Genomic DNA, 21,845 nt, shown 5'->3' on the forward strand with positions numbered 1-21,845 from the left:
GTGTTCTGCCCCAGCTACGGATCCCAAAGAACGCAACACACACAAAGTCCGTTCAAACCTTAGTTTACTAAATAAACCAGCCTTTTACAACAACGGCTGTTAATTAACTGCATTAACAGCCGCCAAAATTCAAAGAATTATAGCTGAAAGCTTACTATGGTTGGCAGAATGCCCAGAAGCAATTTGCAGGAAGCTGATAAGCAAGACAAGACACGAAGGTATCTGAACTAAGTTGTTCCCTGCAAATTGCCTCAGTCGTCGTCCTTCCTTAAATAGGCTAAGGGAGTGGCCAATTAGCCCCAAGCCTTACTCTCAAGGAGACCTCCTCCTGAGGAGCCACTCCTGCCTTTTGGCTGCTCTGTGCGCCCGTGCATCGAGAAGAGGCTCCTCCTCTTCATCCTCTTCACTTACAGGAGCCTCTGGAGGTTCTGAAGGCCCTGGCTGAATCCCCACCTCTGGCACCACATCTTCTCCAGCCTCCTCATTGTCTGACTCGAGCGCCAGCTGCACAGGCTGCTGGTGCAGCACCACACCAGCCTCCTCGTTGTCGGAATCAGCTACTAGCTGCACAGGCCGCTGACAGGCCACAACACAACTTCTGAAGGCAAGCTATTCCATTGGCTGATTGTTCTCACGGTTAGGAAATTTCTCCTTCATTCTAGGTTGCTTCTCTCCTTCGTTAGTTTCCATCTATTGTTTCTCATCTTGCCTTTTGGAAAATAGGTTGACTCCTCTCATCGTTGTAGGAGCCCCTCAAATATTGAAACACTGCTATCATGTCTCCTCTCGTCCTTCTTTTCATTAAACTAGACATATCCAATTCCTGTAACAGTTCTTCATATGTTTTAGCTTTCAGCCTCCTAATTATCTTTGTTGCTCTTCTCTGCACTCTTTCCAGAGTCTCAACATCTTTTTTATAGCATGCTGACCAGAACTGGATGCTGCAACGGTCATAAGTGTGAAAAACGGTCATAAGTCACTTCTTTCAGTGCTTCGAAAGGTCACTAAATGAATGGTTGTAAGTCGAGAACTACCTGCATCTCAATAATTTTTCAATAGCCCCAGAATGTTGGCTAGAATTATGATGATGATTCCTACATTAATAGATAGAAAGCAGAGGCTGGAGTTAATGGGAAGCCACAGAAGTACTACTACATCTTAATGTTCTCAATGTTAAAATAATTACTCTTATTTTTATTCGTTTGCTTGCTTTGCTTGCACCTTACCTGCTTTACCCAGGTAAATGCAGGCCCGTGCCCCTCCCAGCTGTCACTCCCCAAGAAGCAATGTTAAATTGCTGGAAAGATATACTTTTTCACAGAAAGAATGGAAGGAATCAATAATCACCCAGAGCTTATATAAAGAATTTATATAAAGGCTTTATCGCTTGTACGTTGGTCCAGCACCTCTGCTCATTTTTCAAACTAAGGTGTGATCTTTTCCTGATGAGAATAGAAGCCAAAGCTTTCGAAGACCTCACATTTTAACATCACAACAGCTGGTGAAAGCGTACATACATACAAGGCATGATTTTATGAAGTGCCTTGCTGTGATTTCAATATACAGGCTATTCTGCCGTAGAGGGGTGGGGGAAATGAATGTTTCATGCTTTTTCAGTTCAAAGGCTTAATCTCTGGGGGGGGGGGGGAAATCAGCTTTTCCCTTTAACAATAGCAATAGCACTTAAGATTTATATACCGCTTTACAGTGTTTTACAGCCTTCTCTAAGCGGTTTACAATGTCAGCATATTGCCCCCAATAATAATCTGGGTCTTCATTTTACCGATCTCGGAAGGATAGAAGGCTGAGTCAACCTTGAGTCGGTCAGGATCAAACTCCTGGCAGTGGGCAGAGTCAGCCTGCAATACTGCACTTTGACCAGAGGTGCTATTCAGCAGGTTCTGAAAGTTCTGGACAAACGGTAGCGGAAATTTTGAGTAGTTCAGAGAACTACTATGGCTATCCCCAGAGTGGGGTGGGAATGTAGATTTTGCAGTATCCTTCCCCTGGAGCGGGGAGGGAATGGGGATTTTGCAGTATCCTTCCCCTGGAGCGGGGAGAGAATGGGGATTTTGTAGTATCCTTCCCCTGGAGTGGGGAGAGAATGGGGATTTTGCAGTATCCTTCCCCTGGAGTGGGGGAGGGAATGGGGATTTTGCAGTATCCTTCCCCTGGAGTGGGGAGAGAATGGGGATTTTGCAGTATCCTTCCCCTGGAGTGGGGAGGGAATGGAGATTTTGCAGTATCATCCCCTGCCATGCCCACCAAGCCACACCCACCAAGCCACGTCATGCCCACCAAGCCACGCCCACAGAACCGGTAGTAAAAACATTTTAATTCAACCACTTACTTTAATTACTGTGCCACCAGGGCTCATGTGGGCATAGTATTGCTCATAGTATTACACATTACAACAAGGTGGGCATAATATTACCCAATCCTATGTATAACCGCCACTGAATGATGACGACAACGATGATGATGATTGATGCTCATACAGTAAACTATGGCTTTTGATGGGACATTCTGGCAAGGATACATCCAATTGATGTTTTCTCCCCATCTCTTGCTAATTAGAACCCTACTAACAGACCTCTTGGAGTTCATTTGTCTCTAGTTTAGAGTGCTACGAAATTTAGTACATCAGCTGGAGGGTTGTACAAGACAGGCTCTTGGCCGGTTCTCAAAGCTATTACGGGCACTTGGACCTCTTGCACAAGTAGGCACCCTCTTCCTCAAGAGCCAACATTAAGAGGCAAGTGAAAAACCATCTCTGGAGAAGAAGCAGAAAGAGGAGGTAGATTATTGGGCGGACGGGAGACGATTGGCAGCTGATGGGCTTCCATTGACTTTTGACACAACAAAGCTGAAGAAGTTTTCATTAGATTCAGAGAAGCATCTTTCTTTGACCCGGGCTGGGGGTGCGGGGGAGGGATTGCAATTCATTCCAGTTAAATAAAAGGGGATTTTCTTCTAAGTGCTATAATTTAGAAATTTGGTGCTATTCAACTGAGTCATATTCATAACTTGGTTGTTATTAAGGTATGTTTGTCTGCTTATTTACACCATACAGTAGAGAAGGAAATTTATACATGTACCATATTTCCCCCAAAATAAGATTGGGTCTTATATTAATTTTTGCTCCAAAAGATGCATTATGGCTTATTTTCCTGTTAAGGTCTTATTTGGGGGAAAATACAGTATTAAACGTCTCCGTCTGCTGACTATCTTAACTGGGGCTTATTTTTTGAGTAGGGCTTATATTACGAACATCCTGAAAAATGCTAGGGCTTATTTTCCGGTTGGGTCTTATTTTCGAGGAAATAGGATATGTATTTGTGTAAGTTATTATTGCAACGCACTCTACATGGGGCTACCCTTGAAAAGTGTTCGGAGACTACAGTTGGTCCAGAACGCATCCGCGAGAGCTGTCGTGGGTGCACCAAGGTACACCCACATTACACCAATTCTCCACGAGCTGCACTGGCTCCCTGTTGGTCTCCGGTCACAATTCAACGTGTTGGTTATTACCTTTAAAGCCCTACATGGCTCAGGGCCAGAGTATCTTCGGGACCACCTTCTACCGCATAGCTCCCAGCGACTGGTAAGATCCCACAGAGTTGGTCTCCTCAGGGTCCCGTCAGCTAAACAATGCCGGCTGGCGGGCCCGCGGGGGAGGGCCTTCTCTGTGGCTGCCCCAGCTCTCTGGAACCAGTTACCTCCTGAGGTCCGGACCATCCCCACCCTATTGGCCTTCCGAAAAGCGGTGAAGACCTGGCTCTTCCGGCAGGCCCAGGGCCGTTGATCTCACTGCTGCGATTTGGCGAGATCCGGCCATGAATGGTGTGAATGGGTTTTAATTGTTTTTAATGGTTTAACTTTTAATGTTTTATATATGGTTTTTAAATGCATTGTAAGCCGTCTTGAGTCTTTGGAGAAAGGCGGCATACAAGTTGAACAAATAAATAAAAATAAATAAAATAAGTTGAAAACCTAATTATTTATGAGAAACATCATCTGCTTCAGTCATCCTAAACAGAGTAACAGAGTTGGAAGGGACATCGGAGGTCTTCTAGTCCAACCCCCTGCTCAAGCAGGAGATAATATACCACTTAAGACAAATGGTTATTCAATCTCTTCTTAAAAATTTCCAGTGTTGGAGCATTCACAACTTCTGGAGGCAAGTTGTTCTACTGATTAATTGCCCTCACTGTCAGGAAATTCCTTCTTAGTTCTATCTAGGTTGCTTCTCTCCTTGATTAGTTTCCATCCATTGCTTCTTGTCCTGCCTTCAGGTGCTTTGGAGAATAGCTTGATTCCCTCTTCTTTGTGGCAGCCCCTGAGATATTGGAACACGGCTATCCTGTCACCCCTAGTCCTTCTTTTCATTAAACTAGACATACCCAATTCCTGCTTTATATGTTTTACCCTTCAGCCCCCTAATCATCTTTGTTGCTTTTCTCTGCACTCTTTCTAGAATATCAGCATCTTGGTTATATTGTGGTGACCAAAACTGGACGCAATATTTCAAGTGTGGTTTTTCCAAGTCATTATCAAGTGGTACTAACACTTCAGATGATCTTGAAGAAAGAGGAGGAAGAAAAGGAGGAGAAAATATGTGAGAGAGAATCTCTATTTTCTCCTCACTGCTCCTTCCGTGACTGTACTAACCAAAAGATTCTACTACAGTTTTCCAAATAATGCAAAAACTGCAGGAAAAACTTTCTCTCTTTTTCTTTCTTTCTTCTTTCTTCCTTCCTTCTTTCCTCTTTTTCTTTCTTCTTTCTTTCTTTCTTTCTTTCTTCCTCTTTCCTTCCTTCCTTCCCTCCTTCCTTCTTTCCTTCCTTCCTTCCCTCCTCTGTCTCTCTCCTTCTCTTTTTTTTTTTGAGTCGCAACTGAAAAACTAATAGCCTGATAGAAATCTAGGCTCAATTCACATTTGGATTGTCTCATTAATTAATTGGTTAATTAATGGCCCAAAATTTCTTCGCTCAACCAACTTACTGTCTTCCAGGGACCAAAGATAATCTACTCCCTAGCTAGCAATTGCATATCATACCATTTTGACTGCACTCTGATACCCCCTTATCTGCAAGTGAGCTCAGTAAACTGGGAGTTTTCCTCTCAATAGACTATTGTAGGATTGTGCTGTAAGCCTACCCAGGTATTTCCAGAAGTTCATGTTCAGTCTGCATGATTCAGCCAGAGCAAAAACAATTTATGTCCTCATGTGAACGAGGTAAATATTTCACTGGAAATCCATGGAACTTTAAAATGCTTCCATTCGACCAGATGTTAAACATGAGTTTCACTAAAGCTTCTACAGGAGGCATTCTGGTGACAATTTTATTTATTTTTATATCAGGCCCCTTGTTCCTTGTAGGCACACAGTACAGGTACTCCTTGACTTCCACCAGGGGTGGGATTCAGCCAGTTCGGACCAGTTCAGGTGAACCGGTAGCTCCGACAATCAGCTGAGAGCCAACCAGTTCGCTCAGACAATCAGCTGGGCCCGCCTGCCTGCCCCTGCGCTACACCGACCTATATTTCCTTTGTTTGAAGCCCAGCTGATAGGGGTGGCAGAGCGGATTGCCGAGCCTCAGCTGTTTCACTCACCAGGGCTGCAGTAGAAAGTAAGTTTTACAGCTGTTTCCAAACGCACTGCGCACACGCTCGGCGAACCGGTTTTTACACCGGTTGAATCCCACCACTGACTTACCCCAGTTCGTTTAGCGACCGTTCAAAGCTACAACGCCACTGAAATAAGTGTCTTATGACCATTTTTTTCACACTTAGAGTCAACTGCCAAGCATCCGAAGGCAAATCACGAGACCGTGTGGATGCCGCAATGGTCCTACGTGTGAAAAACGGTCGTAGCTCCCTTTTTCAGTGCAGTTATAATTTCGAATGGTCACTAAGCGAAGGGTTGTAAGTTGAAGGCCGCCTGTATTTTCATTTCTTTGATCCCTTTTCCTGGATCTCCCCTACTTCTCCTATCTCTAGATCTCGGGAAAAAAAAAACCACCATCAGCCAACTTCGACAATGGCTGCAAAGAAAACTGCAGAACCAATGGTTAGGAACTGAGCCTGAATTAAGGGTCTCTTATAGAAACACCCTCAAGTGTGTTTCACAACATCCCAGGGCTGATTGTGACTGACAACCATCTCTCCCTCTTTCTCTTTTCTCCCCCATCTATTTGTTTTTTCCTTACCCTTCATCTATCCTGGGTAAGACGAAGCAGGCCAGTAGACGATTACAGCATCTCCCCCGCTTCCATCTTCCGAGCTGCCTTTAAACTCAAATGCCTGTAAGTAAAATTGGGGAGGGGAGGGAGGTTGGAAGAGACTGAAACAGGCAAATGAAAGGTGACAAATAATCAATAACAGCATCTCCACCCCACCCCCCCACCCCAATTCAGCACTCTTTCTTGTTTTCAGACATTAACAAGAAGGAACGAAACCATGGCCAGAAAGAAGCAGGGAGGGTGGGAGGTGAAAAAGGGAGGATGCATTGCTTGGAAGGCTTCCATAAGGAGTCCCAGAGATCTGGCTTTCTCATCAACCTTAATTAAAATCATTTTTTTCCTGGGGAAAAAAAAAAGAGAATAACTTCAGGAGTTAAGGGTCTCCCACCATTGTGGAGAAGAGAGGAGGAGGAAGCTACAAGCTGCAACTTGCATTTTTCATTAGGGAGAGTCGTTCAATGCTTCCCACCGCCCTATCTCTTGTTGACTTGTAACATACAATGGAGACAGCTTATGACAGGGTAAAGTAGGAAGAAAAACAGAGCTTGGTATGGCTTAATAGACAAAGTAGTATTAGTAATACAGGCAGTCCTCGACTTACGACCGCAACTGATCCCAAAATTTCTGCTTGCTAAGCGAGGCAGTGGTTAAGTTGAATTGGGCCCCATTTTACAACCTCTCTTGCCACCGTTGTTAAGGGAATCACTGCCATTATCCAGTAAGTAACACAGTTGCGAAGGAAACCTGGCTTCCTCATTGGCATGGACTGTCATAAGGTGTTCTGACCCAGTTACGGACCCCAAAGAACCCAGCACATACAAAGTCTGTACAAACCTTAGTTTACTAAATTAAATCAGTCTTTTTCAAACAAAGGCTGTTAATTAACTTTCTTAACAGCCTACAAGAATCCAAAGAATAAATAATCGTAATCTAACTATGATTGGCAGAAAGCCCAGAAGCAATTTGCAGGAAACTGATAAGAGAACTAAGATCAAGAGACGAAGGAGAGTGAACAAAGTTGTTTCCTGCAAATTGCCTCAGTTGTCGCCTTTCCTTAAATAGGCTAAGGGAGTGGCCAATTAGCCCCAAGCTTTACTCTCGAGGAGACCTCCTCCTGAGGAGCCACTCCTGCCTTTTGGCAGCTCTGCGCGCCCGTGCATTGAGAAGAGGCTCCTCCTCTTCGTCCTCTTCACTTAAAGGAGCTTCTGGAGGTTCTGAAGGCCCTGGCTGAATCCCCGCCTCTGGCACCACATCTTCTCCAGCCTCCTCATTGTCCGACTCAAGTGCCAGCTGCACAGGCTGCTGGCCCAGCACCACACCAGCCTCCTCGCTGTCAGAATCAGCTACTAGCTGCACAGGCTGCTGACAGGCCACAACATAAAGTCGCAAATGATGATTACATGACCCCGGGACACTGCAACCATCATAAATATGAATCAATTGCCAATCATCTGAATTTTGATCACATGACCATGGAGAATGCTGCAATGGTTCTAGGTGTGAAAAGCAATCATAAGTCACTTTTTTCAGTTCCACTGTAACTTTGGTCACTAAATGAATGGTTGTAAGTCAAGTGTCTATGGCGGTTCTCACTCATCCACATCATGGTTGTCCCAAAGGTGCTTTTTCAAAAGGCAACTGGACTGCGTGTTTCCTTGAAGACATTTCACTTCTCATCCAAGAGGGTTCTTCCGTTCTGACAGAATGGTGGAGGATGGGTTTATATTCATCTGGTCATTAGCACTCTTTCTGAGGGTCCTGGAGGCCCCTTTGAGGTGAAAGAGTACTAATGATCAAATGACCTCAAGGAATAGAAATCCTTCCATCCTCCACCATTCTGTCAGAATGGAAGACCCTTCTTGGATGAGAAGCGAAACATCTTCAAGGAAACACAAAGTCCAGTTGCATTTTTGAAAAAGCACCTTTGGGATTGTAAATCAAGGACTACATGTAGTATGTTATTACCCTTGTTCTGGATGTGCAAGGCAACTAAATTTCAGGGTGATGAATATTGTGCCTGCCTACATTACAAATATTCTGAGAGCTGCAGTCCCAGCACACTTGGGGATCACAAACTTGAAGGTACATCAGTATTATGACTTCTCAGTCATCCTTCCGTTCCCCACCATCCAGTCAGAGCTGAAGAAGCTTCTTGGATGAGAAGCAAAACATCTTCAAAGAAAAACCAGAAAGTCCAGTTGCCTCTTGAAAAAACACCTTTGGGATAAGTATTTTGAGCCTTTCCTGGCTTTTAGTTCTTGACCAGGCTGACTGGTTTCCTTGCTTACCTCTCCAGATTCTATTGGTGAACTTGAGGCAGAAGTCACCAGTTATAATATAATAATAATAACTTTATTGTCATTGTACATGTATACACAGTATATAACGAAATTCACTTAACATCCAAAGACCAGGTCCAACACACATAACAATCCCCAAACACGCCCCATCCACCCACCACAAATTCCCCACCCCTAAACCACCCAAACATCCACACAAAAGTTATCCACCAGTTATGAAGCTTCTTTCTCAAGAGGTAACTTCTTCCTACTTAATGATTTATAGCAGTGGTGAAATTCAAATTTTTTTACTACCGGTTTTGTGGGTGTGGCTTGGTGGGCGTGGTGTGGCTTGATGAGTGTGGCAGGGGAAGGATACTGCAAAATCTCCATTCCCACCCTGCTCCAGGGGAAGGATACTGCAAAATGCCCATTCCCACCCCACTCCAGGGGAAGGATACTGCAAAATCTCCATTCCCACCCCACTCCAGGGGAAGGATACTGCAAAATCCCCATTCCCACCCCACTCTGGGGACAGCCAGAGGTAGTATTTGCCGGTTTTCTGAACTACTCAAAATTTCTGCTACCAGTTCTCCAGAACCTGTCAGAAACTGCTGGATTTCGCCCCTGATTTATAGGTTTTTCTCTGAGGTAACTTCCCTGAAATTGCATTTAAGCCTACTAAACGGATTGCCTCATTGAGTTACAGCTACCGGTAAATCTTGAAGTTCGTGGGAATTCTAGTTTAATAGATTTGGAGATCACCGAGTTGCTAAATTCTGAAGTGCTATCTGCCAGTACAGTTCAGTTAATGCCTTACAATGTACTCCGTTTGGTACCACTCAAAATAAAGAATTGGAAGGGACCTTGGAGGTCTTCTAGTCCAACCCCCTGCTCAACTCTAAACCATTTCAGACAAGTGTTTGTCCAATCTCTTCTTCAAAGCCTCCAGTGTGGGAGCACCACAACTTCTGAAGGCAAGCCTTTCCATTGATTAATTGTTCTCACTGTCAGATAATTTCTCTTTAGTTTTAGGTTGCTTCTCTCCTTGATCAGTGTCCATCCATTGCTTCTTGTCCTGCCTTTAGGTGCTTTGGAGAATTGGTTGAAACCCCCCCCCCCGCCCTCTTCTTTGTGGCAACCTTGAGATATTGGAACACTGCTATCATGTTATTCCTAGTCCTTCTTTTCATTAAACTAGACCTACCCAGTTCCTGCAACCGTTCTTCTCATGTTTTAGCCTCCAGTCTCCTAATTATCTTTGTTGCTCTCCTCTGCCCTCTTTCTAGAGTCTCAACATCTTTTTTTTAAAATATCTTGGTGACCAAAACTGTAGGAAGATGTGGTCAACAGACCTGATCTTTTGCTGAGTTACACAAGGCACCTACAAAAAAACCCCCCAAAAATAAAAATAAAACCCAGACAGATCTTTGACTGAACTGTCATGGTGGCCATCTTGGTTTTTCTGTTCTGTATCCTGATGATATCCGGAGCGGGGGGCGAGGGGGGGAGCAATTACTAGCCAATATGGGCCATCATTGATCTGTAGACCAGTCCTTTGTATGACCAGAGACAAACCGAAGAGAAAGGAAGAGGAGCAAAATCTTCCCAACTTTTTAAAATGTTTTTAATAGTTTGTTATTGTTTTTAATCATGGGGCCAAATTTATATATATATATATATATCTTTTTAATTGTATTTTAATGTTTGTAGTTTATGCTTTTACTTGGCTCTTCACCGCCCTGAGTCCTCAGGGAGAAGGGCGGTATACAAATTTAAAAATAAATAAATGAATGAATGAATGAATGAATGAATGAATGAATGAATGAATGAATGAATAAATAAATAAATAAATAAATAAATAAATAAATAAATAAATAAATAAATAAATAAATAAACAAACTGAGCAGAAGTCTCCTTTTTTATGGACTGAAGAGGATTAGGGGGCATCAAAGCTAATAGCTAGAGGAGACTAGAAAGCCACACACCCATCCTCCACAAACACACACCCATACACACACTGGCGGTTTTTTTCAAGTGAGCCTTCCCACCTGGACACCAGACAACCCACGTCAGGCTATTCTGCCCACTGGCGTTTCCATGTGGTGACCCAGTGGCTAAGACACTGAGCTTGTCGAGCAGAAAGGCCGGCAATTCGGCGGTTCGAATCCCCAGTACAGGTCTCCTGCGTGAGCCGGGGGTTGGACTAGATGACCTCCAAGGTCCCTTCCGACTCTGTTACTGTTATACCACAACCCGGTGGGAGAAAGCAACGGGGTCGGGGGCGTCCTCCTCCTCCTCCTCCTCCTCCGCCTAAGAGCCGCTTGCCCTCTGCGGCCTCTCTCGTCTGGCGGCCTCCGAAGGCCAAGCCAGGGGTCCTGGGGCCACGCTCGTGACCGCCTCAGCGTTGTCGCTCCGAATTAAGCGCCGAGCGATCAGCTCCCAGGCCCGTCAGGGAAGTTGGGACGCTTCTCCGGGCGGCCTCCTTGTTTCAGGCCGAGCTGCCGGGACGGCTCCGGTGTCGCCTAGCTGAAGCGCCCTGGCACATAATCGATGGCGAAGGCAGCTGCCTCACCCGGAGGGGCTCCAGACGCCGGACGGCGGTAACGCGATTTGGCACCTCCAAGCGGGGAAAAGGGGCGCCCAGGGCCGCGGCGGGAGGGTGGGGTGGGGTGGGGGGAGGCCCTTTGGGGGCTTCGCCTTTCACACACACACACCTTCCTCCGGCCCTCAGCCTTCCCTAGGGATGGCGCTGGAGCCGCTCCGCAATCGCCAGCAGTTCGACCCTACCATCCGGCGTCCATTATTCTCACCAGACCCACTTCTCGTCCCGGATTTCGGGATCGGCATTCGACTTCCAATTCCTACAGTTTAGAACAGCTGGGAAACTCACGGAGGTGTCTCACGGTAAAAGGAAGGAGAAGAGAAGAGAAGAGAAGAGAAGAGAAGAGAAGAGAAGAGAAGAGAAGAGAAGAGAAGAGAAGATGGGGAGGGGAGGGGAGGGGAGGGGAGAGGAGGGAAGAGCAGGAGAGAAGAAGAGGAGAGGAGAAGATGGAGAAATGGGAAAGGGGAAGAGAAGAGAAGAAGAGAAGAGAAGAGGGGGAGGGGAGGGGGAGGAAGAGGAAGAAGAAGAAGAAGAGGAGAGGAAAAGAGAAGAGAAGATGGAGAGGGGAGGGAAGAGGAGGAGAGAAGAAGAGGAGAGGAGAAGATGGAGAAGGGAAAGGGGAAGAGAAGAGAGGAGAGAAGAGAAGATGGAGAGGGGAGGGGAGGGGAGGGAAGAGCAGGAGAGAAGAAGAGGAGAGGAGAAGATGGAGAAATGGGAAAGGGGAAGAGAAGAGAAGAAGAGAAGAGAAGAGGGGGAGGGGAGGGGAAGGAAGAGGAAGAAGAAGAAGAAGAGGAGGAGAGGAAAAGAGAAGAGAAGATGGAGAGGGGAGGGAAGAGGAGGAGAGAAGAAGATGGAGAAGGGAAAGGGGAAGAGAAGAGAAGACAAGAGAGAGAAGAGAAGAGAAGATGGAGAGGGGAGGGGAGGGGAGGGGAGGGAAGAGCAGGAGACAAGAAGAGGAGAGGAGAAGATGGAGAAATGGGAAAGGGGAAGAGAAGAGAAGAGAAGATGGAGAGGGGAGGGGAGGGAAGAGCAGGAGAGAAGAAGAGGAGAGGAGAAGATGGAGAAAGGGGAAAGGGGAAGAGAAGAGAAGAAGAGAAGAGGGGGAAGGGAGGGGAAGGAAGAGGAGGAAGAAGAAGAAGAGGAGGAGGAGAGGAAAAGAGAAGATGGAGAGGGGAGGGAAGAGGAGGAGAGGAGAAGATGGAGGAATGGGAAAGGGGAGGGGAGGAGAAGAGAAGAAAAGAAAAGAGAAGATGGGGAGGGGAGGAGGAGGAGGAGGAAGAAGAAGAAGAAGGCAGGAGGAAGAGGAGGAGGAGGAGATGGAGGAGAAGGAGGAGGAAGAGGAAGAAAGAAGGAGAAGAGAAGATGGAGAGGGGAGGGAAGAGGAGGAGAGGAGAAGAGAGGAGAAGATGGGGAGGGGAGAGAAGAGGAGGAGAGAAGAGAAGATGGGGAGGGGAGGGGAGAGGAGGGAAGGGAAGAGGAGGAGAGGAGAGGGGAGGAAGGGAAAGGAAGGGAAGAGAGGAGTGAACTTCTGCACTTCTTCAAATAAATTCACTCTCTTTCTCAGAATTAAGCTCAGTGGATTTGATCCACACCAACTTTGGACCAGCTGTAAGCCGAGGGCATATACCGCTCCAGTGTCCGATTTTTTAAAATATAAACAACTTCTGCGCTTCAGTGGTTAGATGGCCTAGACATTGATATACGAACATAGATCTTTTTAACATTTATACTTTATTCTGTTTTACTATTCTGGATGAAATGTTAATATATATTGCTAGACCATGTATGATGTGCCATACGCTAAATAAATAAATTTGGACCTCTTGTTCTATGCACAGCTATCATCAAAGCCGGAGACCTGATTTCCCCAGCAAACCTGTCTGTGTTGCAAGGAAGACTGGTCTCAGGCTGTGGCACAGGGTCTTTGGGCAAACGAAAGACTATCCACACTATCTCTAGCAGCTGGTGGGAGGACGGACGGACGGACTGGAAACGTAATAGCAGTAAACCCATGCCCATCTGCACTACCCACCAGCCTCCTTTCTGGACTATTAAATCATGAGGTCTACATTATATAATTGCACCATGGGAAATATTTCTGCAGCTTGATCCTGGAATGCAGGCATCTACACCTGGCGTTTTATAAAAGTATCTTGCAAAAAGTTTAGAAATATCTCTTCTTTACGATTGATTTCCCCAACCTGGTGCCCAGCAGCTGGGTTGAGAATCCACTTTGCAGCATTCTAGAATTTTGGATCAGAATTCATCATGAGAGTGGGCAAGCAGGCTGGCTTATTAGCTGATTTGCTGTACATGAATCAAAAGAAAAAACCGTATGGTTTTCTATCACCTTTTCTGATAATTATACTATTCATTAATTTATTAGTATATAATTATACTCTTAGTTTATGTATTAGTGTATAATTATACTCTTAGTTTATTTATTAGTATATTATTAGCACAATTATTAGGATAAGTAGTTTGTAACACTCTAAAAACTGCTTTTCCAATTTTGCCCAGTACAAATATTCAGTGAACAAGAATTTATACATGCAGTAATATTATCTTTATTTATTGCTCTGGTGTTCTCCACAAGAATGGAGAAGATGAATCTGTTGAATTTGTTTTAAAGCCCCCACTTCCCTAGGTGACAATGCTCTAATTCCACAAGGAAATTGTGTGGGGTTTTTTTAGAAATCTGGCTTTTCTGAGTAAGTTCCCCTTCTGATAAAAATTAAAATGGAAAGCAGTTTTGGTCTTTTAAGCCAGATCAAGCAGGGGAGAAAACAGCTAAACCCATAACTGAACCCAGTTTCGGGTAGTGGTTAAGGCTAGAAACCAGGAGACTGTGAGTTCTAGTTCCACCTTAGGCATGAAAACCAATTAGATGACTTTGGGCTCATCACTGGGAGACTGCGAGTTCTAATCCTGCTGTAGGCATGCAGTAGGCATACAATAAATCAGCCTGGGTGAGTTTGGGCCAATTACTCTCTCTGTCAGCCCAACCCACTTCACAAGATTGTTGTCAAGGGGAAAATAGAAGGAGGGAGGAATATATATATATATATATATATATTTAATTTGATTTATATGCCACCCTTCTCCGGAGACTCAGGGCAGCTTACAATGCGTTAAGCAATAGCCTTCATACTTTTGTAAATTTATACAAAGTCAGCTTATTGCCCCCAGAAACTGGGTCCTCAATTTACCTACCTTAGAAAGGATGGAAGGCTGAGTCAACCTTGAGCCTGGTGAGGTTCGAACTTACAGAAATTGCAGACAGCTGGTGTTAATCACAATGCTATCAGTCTGCTGAGCCACCAGAACTCAACAAGGTTGTTGTCAAGGGGAAAATAGAAGGAGGGAGGAATATTGGGTATGTTCATCACTTTGAGCTATTTATAAAGTAATAAGCAAGTATTGTGGGTCCAATTGGCAAAAGAAAGCTCAGGACCTTATTGGTTGGAAACATGCAGAAGAGGCCTTAATCCTGCAGTGGATAGACAATGGAGGAGAAGAAAGAAGAAAGGAGGAGGAGGAGGAGGAGGAGGAGGAGGAGGAGGAGGAGGAGAAAAGAAGAAGAAGAAGAAGAAGAAGAAGAAGAAGAAGAAGAAGAAGAAGAAGAAGAAGAAGAAGAAGAAGAAGAAGAAGAGGAGGAGGAGGAGGAGGAGGAGGAGGAGGGGAGGAGGAGGGGGGAGGGGGAGGGGGAGGGGGAGAAGAATAAGGGAGGAGGAGGAGGAGAAGAAGAGGAGGAGGAGGAGGAAGAAGAACAAGAAGAAGAAGAAGAGGAGGAGAAGGAAGAGGAGGAGGAGGAGGGGAGAAGAAGAAGAAGAGGAGGAGAAGAAGAGGAGGAGGAGGAAATAAAGGCAGAAGAAAAAAACTAATAAATGGAGGAGGAGGAGGAGGAAATAATAAAGGCAGAATAAAAAGTAATAAATGGAGAAGGAGGAGGAGGAGGAGAAGAGGAGGAAATAAAGGCAGAATAAAAAAGTAATAAATGGAGAAGAAGGAGGAGGTGGTGGTAATAAAGGCAGAATAAAAAAAACTAATAAATAACTTCAATCAAAGCCTTGGAATTGTTATAAATCAGGGAGCTAGATAAGGAGCAAAGTTGCAGTACAAGGGATCCAGTCAGGAAAGATTCCTCTGATTTAGATTCTTAGGTGATGCAATATTATTTTGGTGTCATTTTGAGCTGAATAGTAGATATATTCATAACCCATTTTGGACCGTCTTGGCTTTAAACAAAAGAACAGCCTCTTAGGGCAAAGCGCTATTAGGCAACTCCGCAAAGAGTGTGCAAACTTTCCAGCTCTGATTAACAAGCAACTTGTTCTCTCTTGACACCGTGAGTTGCTCTTTAGTCACCAGTGATTTAAGTGTCACTCAACTATCATTGCAACAACCTAAGGTCTGCCTTCTTCCTTATGGATCTATTGCCACAATAAAAGGTTGGAGGACCGTGGAAAGTTCCTTCATGATGACGTAACCTGTGATGGGTGTTGCCTTAGCATGAAAGTTGAGTCCATTATGTAATCAGCATGCCAGGACAAAAAGACATCCTGCTTGAGGCTCAGGATTATGGGAAGGAATCATCTAGGTTAATTCATAGTTGGTATGCTGTAATCAGGGGTCAGCAACCTGTGGCTCTGGAGCCATATGTGGCTCCTTCATCCCTCTGCTGCGGCTCCCCGTCATTCAAAATATGTGTCACAACCGTCAATGTGCGACACCCGCCGGCACGCAATTTATTGAGCTTTTCAACCCCCAGTAGGCCAACCATGGATAAATAAGGTTTTTTATACATAGCATAAAGGTAAAAAATGATATATGCAGTGTTATCTTCATTTTAGATGTCAAAAGGGTTTTGTGGCTCCCGGTGTTTTTTTTTTCTGTGGCAAATGGGTCCAAATGGCTCTTTGAGTATTTAAGGTTGCCGACCCCTGCTGTAGGTGATAGGCTGCAAGTTATTACCTGGTTTAGGGAGACATGCATGAAAGCTCACTGCCAGAGAAGCTGGTTTCTTATTGGTCAAAGAAACAGCTCCTGTGTTGTGACCCCGGCCCAAGTAGTCAGTATTAAATACAAACGGTTCAAAAACAAACAGACTTTATTAGAACAGCTGAGAATTAATTAATTCATTCCACACTAAATTAAAGCAAATTCTTCAAAACACCATTCCTCAGTTTATCACTGATCTTGGGATAATTAGGCAAAGGCTTTTCTTGGCAAAAGTTCAGAAGCAGAAGCCGCCGACAAGAAATGAATACAGTGAAACAAGAAGCAAATCTCTCAATGTTGTTTTCCGGCAAAGAGGCCAAGAGCCATTGCTGGTCTTTTAAGCTTTATGGGAGGGGCTAATCATCTCTTGGCCTTACTCCCAAGTCGTTCTCTCTGCTTTATCTGCTCCTGCCTTCTGGCAGCTCTTCTCATACGTGCACTAGGAACAGGCTCCTCCTGTTCCTCTGCCTCTCTACTGTCAGCCTCTGGAGGCTCCGGAGTCCGCACATCACTCCCCAATGTCCCTGGCCCCATCTCTGCCTCTGACGTAGAGCCCTCATCCGGGCCTTCCCCAGCCTCCAGGACTGGCCCATGTTCTTCCTCAGCCTCATTGCTGTCTGACTCCACTGCCAGCTCTGCGGGCTGCGGGCAGACCACAACATCCTGAGAGTGGATTGGTTAATGGCATAATTGCAGCAACCGGATTAACTAATTGTCTGGATTTTTTTTTTAACTTCTCTATGTTTATAGTTAAGTTAGTCTTATGTCTTCTGCAGCCATGACATAAGCCTAAGATTGAAAATCAAGCTTGTCAGATGTTACTATCTGCTTTTCTATCCTGCTCTATGGAGTGGAGAGTTGGTCTCTGACGGACAGCCACTTGAAGAGACTAGAAGCATTTGAAATGTGGGTTTATAGGCAGCTGTTACGTATAAATTGGGTTGATATAGTCAAAAATGAGGAGGTGATAAGCCATCTGGGAAAGCCAAGGGAAATCATCCAAACCATTAAAAAGCGAAAGTTAGAATATTTCGGACATGTGATGTCTGAAAAATACGGCATGCTTCACTTAATCCTCCAGGGAAAGATTGAAGGCAAATGAGGTCCAGGCAGAAGAAGAACATCATGGCTTCAAAATCTAAGGGACCGGTTTGGACAAAACTCAGCAGCACTTTTTTCGTGCGGCTGTTGATAAAAATAGGATCGCCAACATGATTTCCAACGTCCAATGATGGATATGGCACAAGAAGAAGAAGATGTTCATAGTCTTTTGCTTATAGAATGCTGTGACCACAAACATTCTGATTGGTTTGTTTCCTGTAAATACATAAATGCATCGTGTAAAAGTGTAGTTAAGGCAGTTCCACAACATGCTAAGCTTGGTTAGTTTGGCAATGGATTTCTAGGCCCCTTTGGTTAATTTATGGTTCAAGATAATGTGTGAAGCTGGTAAATAGGCAACGTCAGTAACCAGGCTTAGCAATTTTATTTATTTTCACTGCACTTTTGCTGTTTTTAAAATAAATAAAGGTGGCGTGCATACAGAATATTCCTTCCTCCTCCTATTTGCCTCACAACAACAGGTGTTGTGAAGTGGGTTGAGCTGAGAGACTCAAAGTCACCTAGCCAGCTTTCATGCCTAAGGTAGACTAGAATTCATACATTCCCAATGATTGGCCAGCCAGCTTTCATGTTAAAGACAGGACTAGAATTCACACACTCCCAGTGATCAGCCCAAAGTCACCCAGTCAGATTTCATGCCTAAAGTGGGACTACAATTCACAGTCTCCAGGTGATTGACTCAAACTCACCCAAATGATTCCCATGCTTAAGGCAGGACTAGAACTTACAGTCTCCTGGTGATTGGCCCAAAGTCACCCCATTAGTTTTATGCCTAATGCAGAACTAGAATTCACAGTCTGATGGTGATTGGCCCAAAGTCACCCAATCAGTTTTCATGTCTAGCACGGAACTAGAACTCACAGTCTGCTGGTGATTGGCCCAAAGTTACCAAGCCGACATTTATACTTAAAATGGGATTCGAACTCACGTTCTCCTTATTTCTAGGCCAGCACCTTAACCACTACACCAAACTGGCTCTCCTGTTGTAGAACAAGTTATAGTAATGTTATAAAAAGGCACCCGTAACTCTTGTAAATAACTGACCACAATTCCCCTATCTTCTCCAACTAGTAACTTCTGGATATTATACAGGTAGACCTCAACTTACAACAATTCAATTAGTGACCGTTACAACAGCATTGAAAAAAAGTGACTCACAACCGTTTTTCACACTTACAATCATTGCGGCATCCCCACCGTCACGTGATCAAAATTCAGACGCTTGGCAACTGGTTCACATACATGACGGTTGCGGTGTCCCGGGGGTCGTGTGATCCCCTTTTGCGACAAGCAAAGTCAATGGGGAAACCAAGTTCACTTCACAACCACGCCACTAACTGAACCACTGCAGTGATTCACTTAACAGCGGTAGCAAGGAAGGTTGCAAAATGGGGCAAAACTCACTTAACGAATGTTTCACGTAGCAACGGACGTGTTGGGTTCAACTGCGGTCGTAAGGTGAGCACTTCCAGTATTACAACTTTCGTCTTGCCCTGGCAGGTAATGGGACCTCTCCAACACCATAAGAGGAGGAGGGGGCACTACTCTTGACCTTAATAGCACCCCCCATTTTTTTCTCCTCTCTGTTAGGATCCTTGATTCTCACCAGCTCAAGGTTGACTCAGCCTTCCATCCTTCCAAGGTCAGTAAAATGAAGACCCAGATTGTCGGGGGCAATATGCTGACTTCCTTAGAGAGGGCTTTTAAAGCACTGTGAAGCGGTATATAAGTCTAAGTGCTATTGCTATTCCATTCAGTCTTCAGAAAGATTTTCCTTCTATCTTTTTCATTACAGAGGCACAACTGAGAGCTTTTTAACAAACTGCATCCCTGTTTGGTTTGGTGGCTGCATTGCCTCAGATAGAAAGTCCATACAGAGAGTGGTGAGGACAGCCGAGAAGATTATAGGAAGCTCACTTCCCGTCATTCAGGATACTGCTTATAAGCACTATGTGCTTAGAGCTCAAAGTATTGTTAGAGACCCTGCATACCCACTTTACAATCTGTTTCTTTTTCTCCCCTCTGGGAGGAGGTTTTGAAGTATTTCTAGCAGAACTACCTGATTCTGTAACAGCTTTCTTCCCTATGCCATCCGTTTGGTAAACTCGCAAGATTTGTTTCTCTCGCCATGTACATGTATACATCCGAACTAAACTGTGTTGTTTCACCGTGTCATATAATATATGTGGGTATATGCATAATTTTGTGTTTATTTATTTATTTAGTTATGTTTATGTAGTGTATATTAGAGGTGGAGACCCTTTGAGAGCTGTATACAACAAAATTTCATTTTAATGTATGCCGATTGGTGTACATTCAAAGTAACAATAAAGTTATTCTAAGTCTAAGTCTTTTCCAAGAACTTTGGTAGCGCAATGGTTAGAATGCAGTAAAGGTAAAGGTTCCCCTTGCACATATTTGCTAGTCGTTCCTGACTCTAGGGGGCGGTGCTCATCTCTGTTTCGAAGCCGAAGAGCCAATGCTGTCCGAAGACGTCTCCATGGTCATGTGGCTGGCATGACTAAACACCAAAGGCACACAGAATGCCATTACCTTCCCAACAAAAGTGGTCCCTATTTTTCTACTTGCATTTTTTATGTGCTTTTGAACTGCTAGGTTGGCAGAAGCTGGGACAAGTAAGGGGAGCTCACCCCATTACGCAGCACTAGGGATTCGAACCGCTACACTGCTGACCTTTTGATCGACAAGCTCAGCTTCTTAGCCACTGAGCCACCATGTCCCTTATTACTGCAATGTAATAATATTACTTAACAGTTGGGCTAACTCTGCCCACTGCCAGGAGTTGGATCCTGACGGCTCAAGGTCTGACTCAGGCTTCCATCCTTCAGAGGTCCGTAAAATGAGAACCCAGATTGTTGGGGGGCAGGGAGCAAATATGCTGACTCTGTAAACCGCTTAGAGAGGGCTGTATAAAGTACTGTGAAGCAGTATACAAGCCTAAGGGCTATGGCTCTCCTCCCGGGCAGGGGTGAAATCCAGCAGGTTCTGACAGGTTCTGGAGAACTGGCAGCAGAAATTTTGAGTAGTTTGGAGAACCGGCAAATACCGCCTCTGGCTGGCCCCAGAATGGAGAGGGAAGTGGGGATTTTGCAGGATCCTTCCCACAGGAGTGGGGTGGGAATGGGGATTTTGCAGGATCCTTCCCTGGAGTGGAGTGGGAATGGAAATTTTGCAGTATCCTTCCCCCAGGAGTGGGGAGGGAATGGAGATTTTGCAATATCCTTCCCCCAGGAGTGGGGAGGGAATGGAGATTTTGCAATGTCCTTCCCCCAGGAGTGGGGAGGAAATGGAGATTTTGCCGTATTCATCCTCTGCCACACCCACCAAGCCACACCACGCCCACCAAGCCACACCCACAGAACTGGTATTTTAAAAAAATGGATTTCATCACTGGTCCCAGGGTTTCTCTCTGGAGGGACGGGGTGGACATAGCTATGTGCAAAACTCTGACTCAGTAGCCGGGAATGGGAGTCGGTGAAAAGCCCTTTGAAAGGCTGCCCATCTTTTGATCGCCTTGAGTCGTCCTTTGCTCCAGCTGGAATTATTCCGAACGAGCCACGAAAGAGGAATCTTTCTATTAGCGCCAGTCTGCGGGGTCTTGAAAGGGAAAGGAAAAGCCAGGGAATAACCTTGGTAAAAGCCTTGGTAATACAGTGGTCTAAAGCACCCTGTTATTAAGACCAGCTGCCTGCAATTACTGCAGGTTTGAATCTCGCCAGGCTCAAGGTTGACTCAGCCTTCCATCCTTTCTAAGGTAGGTAAATTGAGGACCCAGTTGTGGGGGCAATAAGCTGACTTTGTATAAATATACAAAAGGATGAAGGCTATTGCTTAGCACATTGTAAGCCGCCCTGAGTCTCCGGAGAAGGGCGGCATATAAATCAAATTTTAAAAAAAAAAACCCGTCTAATGAATCAGCTGCTTTTTAGGCAGACCGAGAGCCGCAGCTAAAGTTTCAATTCAATATGAAACACCCACCCACCCCTTTAGAAAAAGTACAAGAAATCCCTGCTATACAATGCTCTCCTCAAGGAGAAACGCCGGTAGCGAGATGAGGGGGGGGGGGGTTGTGTCCCTTTGTAACTTCAGTTTTGGGCAAAACTTTCTGACATGAAAGGGTAAAATTCCCTCCGAGCGAGCCATTTGATCATAGCTTGATTTGACTGTGGCCCGAACAATGAGAATGGAGAATGGAAGAAACTGCATGGCTGACAGCAACCCCATTGAATTCGGACGAAAGGAAACGTTTTCCCTGCCATTTTTCCTATTACCCAGGTCCACAAGTAGGTGTGTTTCGGAGAAATGAGAGAGGAAGAAGCCCATTCAGGCAACCGGGGAAGCAGTCGGGCCAGGGGTGAAAAAATCCAGCAGGTTCTGACGAACCGGTAGCGGAAATTTTGAGTAGTTCGGAGAACGGACAAATGCCACCTCCAGCTGGCCCCAGGAGTGGGGAGAGAATGGAGATTTTGCAGTATCCTTCCCCTGGAGTGGGGTGGGAATGGAGATTTTGCAGTATCCTTCCCCTGCCACGCCCACCAAGCCACGCCCACAGAACCGGTAGTAAAAAAAAAA

The 21,845-nt window shown here is 45.0% G+C and overlaps 2 long non-coding RNA genes across 5 annotated transcripts in view; both read right to left on the bottom strand.

The window, feature by feature from the left end:
* LOC117678153 (uncharacterized) overlaps window positions 1–21,845 on the bottom strand; it is a 560,714-nt gene that overhangs the window by 36,613 nt on the left and 502,256 nt on the right. For all 4 annotated transcript variants that reach the window (XR_015728567.1, XR_009620371.2, XR_009620370.2 and 1 more), the window contains exon 4: window positions 6,213–6,306. This is a non-coding gene — a long non-coding RNA (uncharacterized LOC117678153). The remainder of the gene's footprint in view (window positions 1–6,212; window positions 6,307–21,845) is intronic.
* The window catches only part of LOC148113042 (uncharacterized), an 88,195-nt gene continuing 82,571 nt past the window's right edge, over window positions 16,222–21,845 (bottom strand). Inside the window, exon 2 of the long non-coding RNA XR_015728568.1 lies at window positions 16,222–17,447. This is a non-coding gene — a long non-coding RNA (uncharacterized LOC148113042). The remainder of the gene's footprint in view (window positions 17,448–21,845) is intronic.

Source organism: Pantherophis guttatus, chromosome 6 (assembly GCF_059756535.1).
Source record: "Pantherophis guttatus breed Tessera chromosome 6, ASM5975653v1, whole genome shotgun sequence".
Classification (NCBI taxonomy): domain Eukaryota; kingdom Metazoa; phylum Chordata; class Lepidosauria; order Squamata; family Colubridae; genus Pantherophis; species Pantherophis guttatus.